The sequence below is a fragment of the Myotis lucifugus genome, unplaced genomic scaffold (assembly GCF_000147115.1).
Source record: "Myotis lucifugus unplaced genomic scaffold, Myoluc2.0 scaffold_129, whole genome shotgun sequence".
In the NCBI taxonomy this organism is placed as follows: domain Eukaryota; kingdom Metazoa; phylum Chordata; class Mammalia; order Chiroptera; family Vespertilionidae; genus Myotis; species Myotis lucifugus.
The window spans coordinates 3,068,739-3,088,864 of record NW_005871177.1 but is presented as its reverse complement, the minus strand read 5'-3'; the positions used below and the strand labels follow the sequence as shown (position 1 = coordinate 3,088,864).

General features: G+C 40.0%; 1 protein-coding gene across 1 annotated transcript in view; it reads left to right on the top strand.

Moving 5' to 3' along the window:
* Positions 1 to 20,126, top strand: part of LOC102438527 (CUGBP Elav-like family member 2) — a 306,666-nt gene that overhangs the window by 112,054 nt on the left and 174,486 nt on the right.

Sequence of the window (20,126 nt, the reverse complement as noted above, 5' to 3'; positions counted from 1 at the left end):
TAATTTGAATTGAAACACTTTCCTTTTAAATAATAGAAATAGCTCTTGCCAGTGGCTTGAGGGGGTATCATCCAAATCACACAGCCTCACGTCAGTGTTGTTGAAAGTCTTAGGTTCTCATGTGACCCTCAAATGCCCATTTCTGCAGCAGCACAGAATTTTTAAAGGTTAAGTGTTTATATTGACTGATGCTTTGCGAGAAGGGTGACCCTGAGAAGAAGACTGGCATCTCTGGTCCTGACTCCCGTGCATTTTTCCTTCCAAGAAGTCACCTGCGCCAACCAGTGCTGGTGTAATGTGCTATGACATGGTTTTGTGCCCTCTCAATGGAAATACTGTCGAATTTTTCTCCCACAGTGCCATTGATGTCTCAGTTCTTGTTTTAACATAATGTATATGCAGTTTCTGTATTAAACTTGCACACCTCTTTTTAGCAATTTCTTCCTTCCCTGACATGGTGGAGGTCAGGAGCCTGGATCTACAAGTGCATGGCTTGTACATTATGTATCTTTTGCCTGGTCAAAGAAAAAGAAAAAGAAAATTGAACTCTCATTTATTAAGCATGCATTTCTCTGACTTGTCTTCATTATAGTTCACGACTTAGCAAACAGATTTTCTCAAATCAGCGCCTGTGAAATATGCTATCAGAAAGATCCTTGGCCCTGGCCGGTGTGGTTCAATTGGTTGGGTGTCATCCCTGTACACCAAAGGGTTGCTGATTTATTCCCAGTCAGGGCGCATGTCCAGGTTATGGGCTTGATCCCCAGTAGGGGGCGTGCAGGAGGCAGCCAATGAATGTTTGTTCTCACATCAATGTTTCTCTATCTCCCTCTACCTTCCTCTGTCTTTAAAAATCAATGAAAAAAAATCTTCTAAAGAAAAAGAAAGACCCTTGCCCGAGAAATATTCTAAATATCTACAGTCATGTTTTTCTCCTTCTCAAGAGATCATAAAACTTAAGGTCATAGGAAAGGCCTGCTCTCATCTGCTTTATAAAATTCATCATTACTGTCCCCCTTGCATTTTGGTCAAACAGCTTGGGCAGCCCTGGCCAAAGACCTTCCCCAGCGTTATTCTCGCAGCAGAGGGGTAATCTGTAAGTACCAGTGTCACTTGGCGCAGCGGTGCAGATGCTGGGATCTCTCTCGAGACCTGCGGAATCAAACTTGGGGAGTGGAGCCCGGGATGTTTCCCTTCTGCTGAGCTCCCAGGTGATGCTTGGCCCTTTGAGATCAGTTACAGCCATGCAGCAAATATTCATTATGGTTGGTAATGTCCCAGGCACTTCACTAGTGGATGCTGGGACTAGAGAGATGCTCAAAAACAGACATGGAGCCTGAATGTGCTGCTTTACACTTGTTTTGAGATGTGACTGTGCTTCATATGGAGAGGTTCAGAGAAATGCCTGCAAACCTGGAGGCGACATTTTCAGTCAATCAGCCAATTAACAAATATTTATTCAGTTCCTAGGAGAAAGGCATTGTGCTGAACACTTGAGATAATAGAGAATATACCATGGTTCCTGGGCTCTGAGGGTTTTCTAATCTGGTTGGGAAAACAGCATATGAAAAGTTAAACAAGAGGAGAAAAGTCAAATCATTGAGTAGGACAATGCAAAAGAACCATGATCTGATGCATGACTGATTGTCGAGTGGTACTAGTGAGAACATCGGTGTCTTGGATGTTACTCTTCCCTGTGCATCTTCTTCCATCTGGAATTTTCCCCACCTTGAGTCCATCCTACTTCCAGTATTTTGAAAAAAATGTGTAATATTAAATATCACTCTTAAAGTAGTGCATATCACCAGAGAATATTTGGAGTTTTTGAAACCTTTGTTCCATATCTTCTGCTAAGTTCACGTTGTCTAACTATAAAGCAAAGGTTCATTACCTAGTTATGTAAAGGTGTATTTAGATAAAATGGGAATTTTTTTTCTTAAAATGCCACCCAGTTTGAATGTGTGTGTATTTGTATAGGCACACTGTATGTGTATGAGTGTGTATGTATATACCTGTGTGAATAACAAATATTATATATTTGTTAAGTGTAAACACACATTAAAAATCCAAGGAGAAAGAAGATATGCTTTGGAAATATGTAGTTCCAAAATACATTAATTCACCTGAAAGTTAGGATACAAGAACTTTTTTCATTATTTGAGATATTAAAGATTGCTACAGGTTGGTTTTGTAGAGGAAACTGGAATATCCTCTCTAGGGAATTTTTAATAGGTCAGTAGACAATAGTGAGTTAGAAATGTTCTGTGTCATACTCTCCAGTAACTCCCCTCCTGGGATCTCCTGGGCTCTGCCCTCTAGGACAGTGGTCGGCAAACTGCGGCTCAAGAGCCACATGTGGCTCTTTGGCCCCTTGAGTGTGGCTCTTCCTAAGCCTTAGGAGTACCCTAATTAAGTTAATAACAGTGTACCTACCTATATAGTTTAAGTTTAAAAAATTTGGCTCTCAAAAGAAATTTCAATCGTTGTACTGTTAATATTTGGCTCTGTTGACTAATGAGTTTGCTGACCACTGCTCTAGGATGTAAGTGTTGGAATTTAAGGCACTTAAATGCTTTAAGTTGGATGCTTGTAAATCGCAGAGGGTGGAGACGTCATCAATACAGCTATGTGTCAGGGCTTTGGTTTAGAATCAGACACTTGTCTATTCATGGCAGGCTCTCTCACTATGTGGCCATGGGACTTCGTTCTTAGACTCAGTTTTCCCAACTATAAGGTGGTCTGAACCAGAGTACTTATCTAATAGAGATATAGGAAATACTAAATAAGTTAAGATGTTAAGCACCTAATCAAAGGTCTGGGGAAATTAAGCTTTCAATAAATATGAGCTTTGATTATTATATCACTATTATTCGTTGGAAGAACCCATTGTACCATTATTTATGTGCCTTTGCCTAAAAAGAAAGACAAACTAGGTTCTACAAAATAACCGATCGGTCTTTTTCAACAACTGATTCTTCACGTATGTCGGCAATTTGGTACACTTTTTAAAAATAGAATTATCCATATTCTTTCAATTATCCAAAATCTTGTAATTATGGAGACAAGCTTCAAATGTGTTTTTGTAATCTATACCCAAAGAAGGGTATGAATTTACAGACGCGTAATTTAGTAGCTCATAGTGCGTATACCAACTAGTATATGCTCAATTTAGGATGGTGAAACTCATTTGAACAAAATTAGCCCCGTATGAAACGGCACTGAAGCAGAATCTGATAGTTCCCATAAAACAGGCCTGGAAATATTGACAGTGATGATGGAATTTCCACTTCCCAGCAGCCGTTGTTTCTTGGAGCTGCTTACATATTAAATATTAGAACATTTCTAAAAAATAAACTGAGACACAAAATCAAATGACCTTTGTCCTGAGGCTAACAGGCCTAGGGACTTGAGGGGACCTACCCATGCTGGGTGATGACACTCCCTAGGTGTTTGAGCCCTGGCTCTCGACCATCCAGGCCCAGCTTTCAGGGGACACATGGGGGACTTCTGAGCAACCAGTGCTGTGAAAGCCACACAACTCTCACAGTCTCGTCCTGTGTGTGTCTCTTCCTTTATCCACTCAGCAGACACACATCCCAAGAGCACAGCATGTGCAGGATGGTGCTGGGTGCCATGGGGATTAACACAAGGAAAGTTACCTTCACAGGATTTACAGTCTAACAAATAATTAGCCTGAAGACATGCTCCCAAATTTCTATTTTAAAAATACATTTTGGGCAGTTTGTGAATTATTTGTTCAGTGTATATCAAACCTTGTTTTCTTTAGGACACCAGGATACTAAAGTGAACGGCATGTTTCAATAGGAGACCATCTCTTAAGTGTGTTAAACAAAGCCATGTTCTCCCTCCTAAGCGATTTATAATGGTTTCAGATGGAACCTTGGGTGCTGTGATTGAGAAAGGCCATAACTTAACCAAGTCTAAGAGAGAAAGTTAATGCTTTTCATTTAGCGTAAGCCTGGAACGTATTCGAGGCATTAAGTGCAATGGTATGTGACTGAACTGATGGGAGTTAATATGTAATTACTGTTTTTTACAGTATGGTTATAGTGATTATATTCTATTTATTCTATTTTCCTCTGGAAATACAGCATAATGTAATTATAATTAATAACTCTGAAGATGGGCTCAATTACTTAAGTCATGAAAATGAATTACCATCATCACATTGAGAATTTTTCAACCATCCTGTATAGAGCCGACTATAGAAATACTAGTGCTTCTGAGAATATTACTTGTAAAGAAACTGCAGTGAATAAAAGCTGAGTTTATGCTGGTATCAGTACCATTTTAAACAATAAAAAAATTACCAGAATGTTGTAGCTTGTGGTTACCTTTAAGTCTTTTTACATATTTTATGAAACTTCCACTTTAATTTGTAACTTTGAATTTTTTTAAATATAAAAGTTGCATTTTAAGAAGCCTTATCTTTGCAAAATATACTTTAAAATAGTTTTAAAAGAGTGAAGAAAGAAACCCTTTTAAAATTCAGGATTATTTTTTAATCATTGATCTTTTTGAGGAATATTTTTAAATGACAAAAAAAACACACATATTTATAAAATGGCATTATGTTCAAAAAGGGGCCATATTAATGTTTCCTTATAAATATTTCAGTTACCTTTTGGGATGAAACCTTTATGCAGAGTATGTGATTTTTATGTAAAAGTGAAACCTACAGGGAAGAAGTTATCACCCAAGTTTGTGAATTATTTCAGTGCGACTGTTAAATACTTTTCCCTATTGTTATTCTGGAAGCTCCCTACAGCGCCATGACTCTCTCACAGAACTAACAGTCTTCGTGGTTATAAACCCTATCAGACCTTTACCTTTTCCCTTTCTCTCTCCCCTCCACCCCCCATTTGGTTACTTGCCTTATCCCATAAATTTTAGCTCTACAAACGCTCTCCTATTCTTTACTTATTCCCCATTCCATTCCTAGCACCCTAAGTTAGGCCTCATCATTCAATTATGTTTTATTCAACACCCCCCCCCCTCAAGTCATGTATACCAGTCCTCTTCCTCTCCTCATGGCCACTGTTACCACCTTTAATTTCTCATCCTCGTTATTTCCTAGAAGGTTAAAGGTAGACAGTTTCTTGGGGTTTCATTTAAAGTAAAAACTTTTTTTAATCTTTAATTTCTTTATTGATTAAGGTATTATATATGTGACCTCATACCTCCATAAATCCCCATACCCCCCCCCCACTCATGCTCTCATCCCCCTGTTGTCTGTGTCCATTGGTTGGGCTTATATACATGCATACAAGTCCTTTGGTTGATCTCTCCCCCTTACCCCCACCCTCCCCTACTTTCCCTCTGAGGTTTGACAGTCTGATCGCTGCTTCTCTGTCTCTGGATCTGTCCTGTTCATCAGCCTATGTTGTTCACTATATTCCACAAATGAATAAGATCATCTGGTATTTATCTTTCTCTGGCTGGCTTATTTCACTTAGCATAATGCTCTCCTTTACTTCTTATGGGATGATGAGCCCAACATACTTAGGGAAGCAGTGTCACTGCTCAGTCAGTTAATGGAAACTACGGAGCAGGAACTGAACTCACCTTAACAGAAATCTAGCTGATAAGTTTGGACGGTTCCCCAGTGACAGGTACCCAGCAGGACAGGAATTATATTTTAGACTTTATCTTTTTGTTTTAAATATGTTTTTATTGATTTTTAGAGAGGAAGGGAGAGAGAGAGATAGAAACATTGATGAGAGAGGAACATCACTGATCCGCTGCCTCCTACACTCCCCCTACTGGGGATCGAGCCGCAACCCAGGCATGTGCCTTGACCAGGAATGGAACCAGCAGTCTCTTGATTCCTGGGTTGACGCTCAACCGCTGAGCCACACTGGCCAGGCTAGACTTCATCTTTTGATGAGCGGCCCATTTCAGCAATCTGGTATGCTTCTCTAGGAAATACTGTGAACCTGGAATAGTCTTCCATTCAGCCCCAGCTGCCTTTTAGCCTCAGGCACCTCACTTTTTCAGTGGTTTTATTCGCTTTGACTAGACTCATGTCATTTTATGAGAACATACTTTTAATCATGAAAAAATATTTTGAAATGTTGAAAAAGCGGACGAAATACTGAGCTCTTTTCGTTTTGTCACATTTAGTTCTTTGACATTGAATGTCTTTGCATTTAAGTCCTAATAATTTTCTGAAATAATACCCATCGCTTATTTGCGTTAAAGATAGATTTTGATAACGTTGTTTATTTAATTCATCCATGGAGGCGTTCCTTTAGTACTAAATTTTAAACACTCACCATGTGCCAGGCCTGTGCTAATCTCTGGGAATAAAAATCTGAAGGCATGGCCCTTTGTCAGGAAGTCTACCATCGAAGTCATATTTGTGTTGCTGTGGCACTTAGCACAGTGCCTCCAAACCAGTCCTAGAACTAGGGGCTACAGTGGGAGAGGAGTTCCCTGACGGGTATTACAAAGCCTAATAGGATTTGGCCAAATGAATGGAACGGAGAGGCAGCCCCACACTGAGGGTGGTGGTGGAAGAGTGTGTTGGGTCCGTTGTGGGACCAGCAGGTTTGGAGCAGAGACTTTGAGGGGTAGGATAGTACAAGCAATAGTATGGAATTAGCCACAAGCCAATTTCTAAAAAGTCTTGGTCATTCAGAAGAGCCTGCAGATTACTTAAAGGACCTTTAAACAGTTTTTAAGGAACGGAGTAACAGGGGCAGATTTGCATTCTTTTTTTAAAAATATATTTCTTTATTGGTTTCAGAGAGGAAGGGAGAAGGAGAGAGAGATAGAAACATCAGTGATGAGAGAGAATCATTGATCGGCTGCCTCCTGCACGCACCCCGCTGGAGATTGAGCCCGCAACCCAGGCATGTGCCCTTGGCCGGAATCGAACCTGGAACCCTTCAGTCCGCAGGCTGACGCTCTATCCACTGAACCAAGCCCGCTAGGGCAGATTTACATTCTTGAAAGATTCCTTGGGAGCCACGTGGAAAATGAATTCGTGTGATGGAGACTAGACAACCGTAGAGTGAGGGAAATACAAAGCAACAGGCCCTGGTTCCTCAGACCCTTTGCTGTTCGACTTTGAGTGCAGAATACTGAATCATTGCATATTCATTTAGTTCCTGGTACATTTGTTTAGATCCTGATGCTGCCTTGACAAGTGAAGTTGGGAATTCAAAGAACTGTTGAACCTGGTTCCTGCCCTTAAGATCATCAGAGTCTAGTTGGGATGAAAGATAGAAACATGTACAGTATATAGTGTGTTAATAGTTTGCAGAGTACTTCACATACAATATACCTCTTTTGATTTTTAAATCAACAGTGATATGTCACATTATTACAGCCGACATTTCATTAATGGAATACTGCAGCCCATCTCTATCCATGTTCTGTGGCCCAGTTTGTAAGTAATGGAGCTGCAGCTCCCACCATGGTCTTTGGACTCCTGGACAGGAGATCTTGCCACTAGGCAACACTCTTGTTACATAATATAATTAGGTAGCTGTATAGCTGTATATAAAAAGAAAATACATGAGGTTACATAAAATTTGATTAGTCATCAGGTGGCTTACATAGGCAAGAAGTATGTGGGGAGTTTGGAGAAGAATTGATCCCTCCCGTGTCTTGAATTGTAGTGTGCTTCTTGATGTGGTAGGGAGCCAATTCTAGGGTGAGAAGTGAATGGGCAGAATGCTTGTGCCCAATGGTTCTTGTAGGGGAAATAGGGAAAGAACCAGAAGGACCAGTTAGATCCAATGTGAAGAACTTGAATGTCGGGATTAAACGTGTGTGGGCCATCCTGAAGAGATTGGAGACTACAGGGGCTTAGAAATATGTCATTAGATAAAAGAAGTCAGCCACGGTGCATGGAATGAACGGGCAGGTGAGATGTGAGGCCTGGCCAGTTGGGAAGAAATTGCTGTAAAGCCAAGGTGTGTCCTCCTTCCCTCCTGCGTCTTCAGTCCCTCCTGTTCTCCTTCGCGTCCCTCTGTCACTTCCCCCTCAGCCCATCACTTCTTAAGGGTCTTCTTTCTGTCACTTTTTCATGATTCTGATATCCAGCTCAATGAAGTGTTTTGCTGACTTTAATAATTGTGATTCCAGTACATTGAAAATCTCCAAACCCTTGAAATGCTAGAGATTTGCAGAAAAACACGGTCACTTCTCTTCAAGTCCTGGGGACTCTGCTGGTTTTTCTTTTCTTTAAAAATTTTTTTTAATCCATTTCAGAAAGGAAGGGAGAGGGACATAGAAACATCAATGATGAGAGAGAATCATTGATCGGGGTATCGAACTGTGACCTCCTGGTTCATAGGTCGATGCTCAACCACTTAGTCACACCAGCTGGGCTGGCTTTTCCTTTCATTCCACATTAGATTGGGCATTGGCTTCCTTATCCTCATGTCAGACAATTCTTCCCAGTGCTGTCTTCCCACCTTCATCGGCACTTAGAATACGTAGGTTCTGGATGATTTTCACCCAGGTGGATTAGTTGGAGGTGTTCTAATGAACATGTAATTTTTTCCTCTCCCTTCATTTCTAATCTCTTGCATACCTCATTGGTTACTTCAGTCCCACTCACAGTTGAACATGTCCTGAAATGTTTTATTCCTCATTTCAGAATTCCTACCAAAGGCACCCATCTTACTCTAGACTCTGCATTAACCTTTCATTCCCTACAAACATCTCCTTAACATTTGGAAGTCTCCAGGTATATCTTTGAGATTTATTGCCATTTTTATCTTATATTTTATTATTCATTCATGCATTTAAATATTTATTGAGCACCTTACTATACATCAGATACAATTCGAGGAGCTAGGAAAATATCGTTAACAAAAGATAGACAAATTTATATCCTCATGCAGCACATATTCTGTGACTACAGATAGCCACTAAACAAAGACATAAGAAAATTGTCATTTTTATGAAAAGATATTTCTCTTCAAAGGCCAGACCTGACCTTTTTTAAAAAGAATTCTTTTTAGAGTGGTGAAACATCTTTACCTTATTCCTCAAAAAAGGGGAACTATTAAACGCACAGACCTGCAGGAGACAGCCCCCTAAATAATATCCACAGCCACCGTCCACCCATGGAATCACTGCAGCGACTAAGCTGCCTGCAGCATCGCCACAGTTAATGCGGGGCCGTGTGTTACATTTTCTTTTCCTTCTAAGGTCCACTCTCAAGGCCTCTGGTTGGTGTGTGTCATATGAACATTATCTAGTGAAAATGCCACATTTCATAATGCTGGAACAAAGTTTCACCGTAATTGCCTCTGAAAGACACTCGCAGCTCTGGATTTACAGCTCAGTATCTCACTAATTTATGGCAAGGTCAGAAAAGCAGCAGGCTTGGGAGTAAGAGGAGAAAAAAAAACCTGTCCTTCATGCTCATAATGATTTGTGCAGTGGGCAATTAGGCAAAATATACAAATTGTAGTTTGATGCTGTATTAATAGATTTAGCCATGGGATATAGAGTCATAAGGAATGTCACCTTCTCAGGACAAAGCACAGTGCCACATGCAAAATTGTTACTATTTGGCTCTTCACAATGGGCAGTATGTACTTCCCAATGAATTATAGTGTTTCTTTACTTTGTTCTACTGACTCTTTTGTTGGCTCAGTGTTGGGAAAGCCGTTTACAAAACGTTAAAGGAAAGAAAGACATTTAAGAAACAAACTTACAGAAACATTGACTGTTTTGGTGGTGGTGATTTTTTTTAAAGGCCTCTCTACCCTCCCCCATGGTGAAGCCCTCACAGGGACGTGCTGGCGGAGGAACAGGCCGTTGAAAAATACACTACACACTAAGCCTCTCTTGTTTATTTGCATGTTGAAGGCAAGGCAGCTTAATAGAATTTGAATATGACTAAATCCAGCCACTTAGCGTAACTGTCTGTATCCCTATAATGCAGTAGCCAAAGGTAATCTGCTTGTTAGGCACTTTCCTTTATGATCTCAGCAAGTCCCAGTTCTGGAAGCAAATGTTGTATTTACCATAATCCACGAGAGGGAAACGCCAGGGCTAAAAATACAAAACAGAACAAATGTAAAACATTGCTGCCGCCCCAGTCCTGTAATTGGTCTATAAATGAGTCTCAGGCATCTGTGTGGCAGAGATACTTTTATGTATCTCTGAGAGAGCTGGCTGCGCTTCACATAGGTTTTCCAGGGCATCAGAATTCATAAGCGGCTCCGAACGGTGTTTTGTGCTGACCAGGCAAATCATAGCAGGTTGTATGCAGGACTCCCACGTTTGCAAACACAGTGCCTGGTGAGTGATTACATTTAATATGAGAATCAGGTAAAATTGTTTGCACAGAACCAATTGGTGGGGTGGAGATATTAAAGAGTAGAATTGCTCTGGGAAATCTATATTCTCCAATCAGCCCCTGAAGAAAGGTGGGGATGCTGAGGCAGGAAGAAGAGGGAGAAGTGAGCTGTGAGTAGATGCATGGTGACTACAGAGAGAGAATTGTAAATAGGGAACTCCCATCAACCACAGATAAACCAAGTAGGGTTTAGAAAATTCAGCCAGACCTCGGCAGGCCAGAAGAAGTTGCTTAATTTATTTTTCTTCCTTTAGCATCATGATCAATATTGGTTAAGCTTTATTTAGCATTCTGAGGGCTTGGGATTGTGTTAGGCCATGTGGCTTCCATTTAAAATCTGGCTGATGTATGCTGCTGCTTATCTTGTGTGAGAAACAGTTATATTCCTTACTCATTTATGCATTTTTAAAATTTTTCAGTTATTACTTAAAATTAGAGAACACTTTGAGAGCAGCTATACTCTTTCCAAGTGTTGTTAGGCATTTAAAATATCTTATTTGATCCTTACAACGGCCTTACTGTGTTTATTCTCTAGCTGAAGAATTTGCCCAGGATTATGTCTCAAGAAAGCTGCAGAGCTGGGTTTGAATTTGAATCTGGCTGGCATCAAACCTTCCCCCTTTTCCATTCATTACACGTCCTAGAAATATTTTGTAGTATTTTATAGACATTCAGCAAATCTGGAATGAATGAATGATTTGAATAATACTACTTTATTAATAGTATTTAAATGCAGGACTCAATAAGCTTCTCATCAGGCTATATATTTTAAATCTCAGGAATATGTCTGTCTCTCTACACATATTGTAAAAGAGAGAGAGAGAGAGAGAGAGAGAGAGAGAGAGAGAGAGAGAGAGAAGAAAGAAGTATGTTTCAGGTTTGAACAGTCAAACTTTTTAAAATTTAAATTTAAAATTCTTTCCAGCTTCAAGACATATAACATTGTGTAAATTTAAGGTGCATACTGGGATGATTTGAACAATCAAACTTTCATAATAATAAAAAGGGGAAGAAACATCCTGTTACAATCGAAACAAGAAACTGTTTTGCCCCCTTCACTTTATGATTATCCCTGGAGTGGCCTGCACACCTACCATCCATCCTTAGCTGGCTGAAGGAAATCACACATAAAGTGGATTCGGGAAGAATATCTTTGGATCACTGAGCCACATTCCATCATTCCCTGATGGCCACGTGCTCTCGTATTCTATCTGTGAGTTGTTGCTATTCACATTTCTAAATAATGGAATCTTTCCTATAATCTAAGAGGTCTTTTCAGAATTCTTTCCTTCTGAAGCCAGAGCAGCCTTGACTCTCCTTATCATTCGATAGCTCATCTTTCACTTACAACCCACAGCCACATCTCAGTGTCTTTATCCACCTAGTACATCTTTGTCTGATCTCCTGATATCTCTTGGGTGAGAAAGGAAGGCGGTGTGGCAGCCAGCCCAAGGCCATGGCACATGAAGACAGAACTAGATGGGAAAGGATGTGTTCATTTAAAAGAAAAGGATGGAACCAAAATGGTAAATGTAGTTTTCTAAATTGGTATTCTGAATGAATGGTGCCTTAATTATTAGAAAGTGATTAGAAATTATTAGAATGTTAGGTGAGTACTTGAACTAAGAGACAGATTACTATATCCTATTTACTTATCTGATCTATGAATTCACGCCAGCAGTAGTGGTACCGTCAGAAAGGTCGCATTTTAGTTGATGTTGGAATGTTTAAGGAACTCTTGGTTTTAAGATTGTTAGCCTCAGAGGTAGCAGTAATTAAAAACCAATCCTACTTCCCGCCTTTTTTGTTCTTTTAATATGATGAGCCCCAAGAGCTTCTGTAGTCATTAAAAACTAAAATGCTTGTGCAAAGCTTGTCCCCATAAGCCTTTTTGAGCGTGGCCCCCCATGCATACAAACCAGGATGTCTTTGTTAAGCAGGGTAAGCCTGTTAAAACGATTGAGCTCAGTGTTTCATAATACATGGCAGTAGCTGAGAGGCAAGTGGATTTCTCTTGCACGGAGGGTAGACTGTAAGTTATAGAAACATACATAATCACTGTTGGCTAATTTTATTAGGAGGAAATTGCTCTGATTATAAGATCTCCGTGGTGTAGAGTGGAGATTTCAAGTTACTGTGTCACTTGAAAATTCATTTTCATGAACGCCTGACCACGAGTGTGTAAAGCTGCCAAGCAGAGCCGTGCCCGGGCCTCTCACGTGGTGAGATCTCCTTCTTCCCAGCAGGGCGGTGGCCACCATGGCAGCAAAGAGGGTCACTCTCCCCCGTGGAGAGCAACACATCAGAATGATGATGGGCCTGCCGGTGTCAGAAATACTACTTACGTGTTAGGTTAAATAAATTTTACATTAAAGGTAGACTAGAGTTTAGCACCATAGAAGCTGCCAAAAAAAAAAAAATGTTCTTGTTTATTTGAGTAAGTTAAGCAGCAGTGAAAGTGGGAATTGTATGGCCAGGACCTGGTTTAATAAGGAAGGGGCTTTTCCTAACTGCATTCTTTAAGGTCCCTGTATTAAAAATTAACAAAATAAAAGGTATTCCAACCATACTAAAAATCAGTATAATAAGCAACAAAGAGACTCCCACGCTGTGATGCATTGTGCATCGTTCAGAGTTTGCCAGAGGTGGTCCTTGGGCTCATTTTCACGGTAGAGAGCAGATGGAACTGCTTTTGCTGACTGGTTAAAACAGGCAACGTGTAAATATTAGACCTGAATTTTGCCCAATGTGCTTCTTTCTCCTATCTTTAACCAGCAGAAATACAGGGCTGTAAATAATTGAAGCTGAGACTCAGCCAGGAGTAGAGACATATATGAATTTTAATAAAATCCAAGGACGGTTGATACTTTGGCCGGCTGGCAAAATGACACACTTTTTATATCGTGGGTCATGTTATTGTGTCCTTTCTAATTCTTGAGATGCTTGGCTTCCTAAAATGACCATCTTTATTTAGATTAAGGACCCATTTGGAGTAGTTTTAATAATGTATGGTTTCATACATAAGTGGTTCCATAATTTATTTCACCATTATTCTCTGTCAGGGTTTTGAATGTTATTGTTAATTAAGGAGAAAGAGAGAAAGAGAGACTGTACAATGCCTCCCTCCAGCTAGTCAAGCTGGTTGCCCTTGTTTTTATCGATTGTTGTCTTAAAAACAAAGCAAAAAAACAGCCCTAGTAGCCTGTCAATAATGGCCAGTTAGTGAATTAAAAATTGCTTCGGTAAATCTCATCATTCCAAGTTCACAGGTGAACTGCCTTGGCGCTGGAACCCATTTATCACAAGTAACCCATGTACCAGAGGAACTTTCTACTGATTTACGCCCAATCCCTCCCGCCCACACCTAAATTATTAACACAGATATTAAGGAGATCCCTTGCCTTCCTCCGCTGATGCAGTTTGATTTCCCCACCTGGCTGAAACCACAGATTTTATGGTTTTCTGTCATCTAGCTGAAAATTCTAAAAGAACAAATTCTATCAATACAATGCACGAAGGTATGGCCAGCGGAGGTGGGATTTCCAGAAGCAGTGTCTGATATAAACACCGGGGCTTTGCACTTTCTGAGTGTGGCCTCGGGACACATCTGGCGTTCTGTTATTTCTAGATCTCTCCATGCTCGCACTGCACTCGGGGTCCCGAGAGCCGAGGTGGACTGTTGCCAGCCGTCCGCAGTGTTGGGTTGCTAATGAAAGCTCTGTGTGGAAGCTTCAAAAACAAGCCGACCTGAAAGAACGAGTGCAGTTGTAGGTTGTAGGTCCACTGTTAAGAAGTCACCTCACCCAGGACTCTCCCTGACCAGCGCACTCTGTTCGTTCACTCCCATGAACCCTCCGGCCAGCTGATATCCAAACATCCCTGTCCTTTCTGCTGTTCAATATGCTCCTCGTTCTATGGACACAGAAAACCTCCACAGTTATATATCCCAGGGAAGTGTGGTTTCCAAAATTGATGCCATATGACTCTGGGAGGGGAGTTAGAATCATTTCTATAGCTCTTTGGGTTGTTGTTTTCAATATTTCTGTATCTTCCTGTCCTGGATGACTTGAAAGGTTTGAGTGTCATTACTATTTCTGTTTCATTGTTGCTTTCAGTAATAACAACATAACAACAACAAAAGACATAATCCAAGTCGTTTTTTTCCCCTCAATCAGGCTTATGAAAAACAAGCAATCATAATGATTTTTCAAAGTAAACATGGAGCTGAAGGCACTCTATCACACTTTTTGTGTTTTATACTTTCTGTGCTTTGGCAGTTACTAACTTTGTGACACTGCTTCCATTGTAATAAGTGTGTCTGTTTTTTACATAAATGTGACCCTGTCATCTCAATTTTAGAGCAGCTTACTGTCTATTCTACATTATTCTGGAACTACTTCTTTCATGTAGTTATTTTAATGACTCCATTGATATGAAAATTCCTCTTCAATTTATTTGATTTGATTGCCCTCATAACATTCTCTGTAAAAATAAACATACAAACCTAAAGTCTAAAAGGTATTTGTAACACCTTTCAAAGCGTGTAATCCTGGTGGGCAACTCTTCCCTGCTTTCCCATCAGCAAAAGCCAAGGTGTCTCCACTTAATCAAATCTCTCAACATTAAACAAGAGGAAAACAAAAAATCCAGGCAGCGCTTTGTTTTCGGCTTTCACTTTTAAACTCACTACTAGAGCTGTGCCACACTTAAATTATAATCTCCTGTTTATTTCCCATGTGTAAAACCTCCTTCCCTTCCAGGAGTCTATTTAGCAAATATTGTCAATTCTGGAAAATTATTATTGTAATTTCGGTTGCCCCAGTTTAGAGCTGTCATTTTAAAATTGAAGAACTGTCGTAATATGCTTCGTGTTGTTGTTATTAAAGATAACAGTAATTATTTCAATGATTTAAAAATACCAACAATAATAATTGCAGGTGACTTTTTCAGGTCTATATTTGAGTCCCCAACACCTTTCAAGAGCGATCATGAAAAGTTTTAAGAGGAGCAACAATAAGTGAGGAGTACTGATCAAAAGAAAGTTGTTAAAAGATGAGGATGTTTAACTGATGAGACAAAGGCATGCTGTTTATAATCTCTTTGTTTCCATGACCACAGCTGTTTACTCACTCAGTATTTAGTAACAGAGTATTGAGCTTTGATTTGCAACTGAAAAGTTTTCAAACTCAGGTCTCATAGTCCAAGTTGAGTTATTAAATTTAAACCTCGTGATTTTTCCTATGTATTCCCTGGATCCCAATGATCAAATAGATCCTAGTAAAGAATCATATTGCTAATGCCTTCAGTTTTGTGTGCTTTTGAATTTTATTTTTTTCATGTGTTTTCCATGGTTGGGATAACAAGGAATGATACCGTGAGCACACATGAAGATATTATAGGCTGTTGTTGTTGATGATAGTCTGATATATGTGCGTTCTTGCATTTTGCCTGGAGGGAAGGAGATAGGAATTCCTTGCATTTGAATGAGGTGGATAGCATTTTGAACTCCAGGAGCCTTCTGTCAGCTTCACCACTCCTGCAGACGTACCATAACGAATGCTTAGGGGACGCTGTGTATGGCCAGGAACCATGGTGTGGAACCCCTGCCTCTTGGCCAGAGGAGAACCTGAAGTTCTTTGTGCTCTGTGAGCTAAGCCAGAAACTGAAAGGAGGCCTGGGGCTGTTTCTTCTAACCACACCCTAACTTGAATCCTTGGGTCTTCACGACCTCATGGTGAAATCAGTCCGGAAGGAAAGAATGTAGGGAAGGCCTCTTGGGAAAAGCAGAACAGCCTTTCTCCTTCAAACCAGAGCATCTGGCTGAGGCCGTTCATTTCCCCCCAGTCTCCCCTGGGTCTCACTCTGCCATGCTAGATGTGCAAAGATGGGTGAGGCACCACCTCTCAGAGTGGGACGCAGCCCTAGTCCATTCTGCACCAGCCAGCCATATGGAGTTACAAGGGAGCACTCCAAAGAGAAAAAGAAACGCTTTAAGGGGAAATAAGAACCTGTGTGAGCTTCTCCAATTGCTGCACTGGAAGTTCCTACCCCAACACCAGGCCTAGTTATATCCCAGAACTGGGGTTTGACCCCGTTAATTTTCCTTCTGAAGAATGGAGTAGGGGGGAAGGAATCAAGAGTGGTAGCAAGTGTGCAGTGATAGACTGAATGTTAGGTCCCCCCAAAATTCATGTTGAAATTTAACACCCAGAGTAATACTATTAATTGGGAGGTGATTGGGTCCTGAGAGTAGGACTGTCATCATGGGATTAGTGGCCTTATAAAGAGACCCCAGAGAGCTCCCTCACCCCACCCCCCATGTGAGCACACAGCAAGGAGATGGCTGTTTGTAAACCAGGAAGTGGGTCTCACCCAACAACCAGTCTGCTGTGCCTTGATCTTAGATTTCCTGCTTCTAGAACTGTGAGAAGCAAATGCTTGTTGTTTATAAGCCACCCACTCTTATGGTATTTTTGTTATAGCAATTGAAAAACAAGGTAGGTAGAGGCGGATTTGAGCAGCCATCTGTTCCCACTGCAGAGTTGTAGCAAAAAGAGTTGTCTCCAGAAATACCTAGTCAGGTAGTCACTTCAAAATGGACCAGACTTTGGACAGAACACACACACACACACACACACACACACACACAACAAAACAAAACAAAACACCAAAAACAAAATAAAACCGTGTGATACTTTGTTCAAGATCTTGGATATTTGGTTGGACAAGCTGTTACAATGAGAGATGTAAGGGCAGTGACAATGTCGTACCTGGCACTCAATAAACAGATTTTTAATAATAAAGGAAAAGCCCTGGCCAGTGTCTCTCAGTTGGTTGAGCATTGTCCCATGAACCAGGAGACCATGGTTTGATTCCTGGTCAGGGCACATGCCTGGGTTTTGGGCTGGATACCCAGTAGGGGTTGTACAGGAGGCAGCCAAACAGTGATTCTCTCTCATCATTGATGTTTCTATCTCTCTCCCTTTCCCTTCCTCTCTGAAATCAATAAAAATATATTTTAAAAATAATAAAGAAAAAATATGTTGTGAATTAAATCATAATGGACACTATGGCGAGGTCAGAGAGCAGTTACTATAAATGAGGAGTAAATATGTATAGGTCTTTCTTTTGTGTTTCTGGAGAGACTTTGATTTGGAGAATTATCACCCTTTTAACTGTTCAGGGTTCTGAAGGATATTCTTGAAGAAAACATAAATTTTTTTCTATTCCTAAGTCATCTTTTCCCAATAAAATTTATTTTTCCTTCACTTTCTCTTTGTAGAACTTAACCTTGAACTGTATGTAGTTCAAATTTTTACTGTCTCAACCTGTAAATTCAAAATGCATCAACCTTAACATAAAGCCATAGTTGTCAGTTTTGGATTTTTTTACCTGAAAGTATTTCCTGGTAAAATTTCAGTGGCACGTGTTTGGTTATAGACTAGTCAAAGGTGGTTTTGGATTCTGGATTCTAGCAATTGAATCATAATTATCCAGCATCATAGAGAGAGGGGAGGCAGTGGCTTACTCAATCCAGTTACCTGAGGTTGGTTGTAGCATTTATTTCTCTGAAGCTCACAGTCTGCCATGGTCAGACTTAATGAGGTGAGCTCTTAGCTTCCATAAACAAAAGAGATTACTTTAACCACATCATAAGAAAAACTTCTGTCTGTTACTGGGTAAAGTAAGGCATTTCTGGATGTCAGCTGAAGCATCGTTGAGAGCCATGATTGGTGCCTAATGTTCCCAAGAAACCAGTGATTACATTTTTTCTTATTCAGGTTGACCCACCAAAGTTAAGCCACTCTAGAGGGGTCTCTCCCTTCTCTTAAGTATAAATAGAAAGATATTTAATTTTTAATATCTCTTCCAGGTTTTTTGACAGGTTATACATATGCTAATAGAAATAAGCTTATTATTTGAAGCACAGAGCTGCTTGTCACCGAAGCTTCATTAACACCGTTATCACTGCCTGACATTTATCTTATAATTTTCTAGAGCTGACTGTTGTGTCTCCATGGAAACCCAAATTGCAATTGAAACAAGTAGGATAATAAAGGCATCCACTGAGATTGACAGCATGCAAAGCCTGGCTACATTTGTTTATAGTTCCTTCAGTAGCTACAGCTAGAGATAGAGAATATACACTTTTGGTGCTTAGAAATTAAAAAAAAAAAAGATAACTCTTTTGTCACGTGTGGTGCCTGACTCTGGGTATATGGCAGGTTTACCATAATACTGTTCGTTCTCATGTTAGTAATTAGGTCGCTCACCTTTACTGGAATCATCTCAAAGCATTATGAATATTGGATGTAAAATTAACTATGATTCTATTTGGATCCCAAAGGAAATTCTTCCTGGATGATTTTGACACAATGAAATGTTGGTCAGACCTTAACCTGGTGGTTCACGGTGTCTGATGGGTTTCTTTCTGGACGTGGGGAGCAACCACACACCGGTGCCATTTCATTGTTCCCCCTTGATATAGAGGAACCTGTGCTCTTCTAAGTTCATGATTTCACATCAGTTTGGTTGGTGCCTCAAAGCAAAGAGTCATGAAACTGGAGTGGGTCCAGAGTGAATTAATCTGAAATTAATTTGATTTTGAAAGACTCCATCTGGCTATGTTTGGGAAAGGCAGTTAGACAGATATATAAACAAATCTATATTCATTGTGCCAGATGTAGTGTCAAAAAAATGAAGAAATGACTTTAAAAAAATGAGCTATGGGAATTTTGATATAATGATATTCTACCTCTTAGAATAACAACCATTATAGTGTAGCACATAATCCTCTTTTTATTCTTATTTGTTAGCGGGTTAGATCTGATGCGGTGTTTTTTTAAGAAATAAGCAAATTAAATGTCAAAGCCTATTTTAATTGATGATTTAAGATGCTAAATGAAATTTATGACATACTCACAAAGTGGGGGGGCGGGGGCAGGACTATATGAATCAAAATGGGTTTGGTATTGATTTCATCCTAAGATGTGATTTAGGGATTTCAAAACTAGCAAAGTAGAATGTCATTTGGACTTTGCCTTTTGCTATGTAGTTTTGTAGCATGACAAATGTATGCTTGTATCATAGGGAACCAAACACAGAGCTGACATGCATAGAATTCTGGAAGTCTTCTCTGTGTCAGTCTACAAACTTGGCACTATTCCTTTTTGTTATTTTGCAAATTTCTTTAAGCAGAGTATCGGAGAGGCAACTCTTTGGATTGCTATCTAGGAATTTAGTACACTCATTGTAGAACATCTCATTGCCTTTTCTTATATCGGGACAGAAAGAGTCTAGAAAATTCATGATTAGTCTCTTGAATGGTATCACAGTCATCTCTTATGGGCCTTTCATTTTTAAACCTCAAATATCATCTTTTGTAATATCTTGAAGAAAATGAATTAAAGTTTACTTCTTGATCTGTGAACAAGCGTAGTGTACTTTAGGGAAACAAGCTCCCCAAAGGCAACAACACATTTCTCTGCAGGCCCCCTCCCCCCTCCCTCACTTCTGCTAGCCAAGCAACAGCAAGAACAATGATAACAGGAGGTAAAAATAGGGCAGAATACTTAGCACAGATTTATTTCCCAAAAGCTGAAGCGTCTTGGCAAAATCGGTTGCTGCATTTAATGACAACAAATTAGATGCTACACAAAGCTTACATTTTGATACTCATGGGAGTGTTTGAGAAAGTAAAATCTGAGGTACCTGGAGTCCCTGGGGAATGAAACAGGCTTATTAGCCAAGTTTGCAGTAGAGATGAAAGCTTATCCTT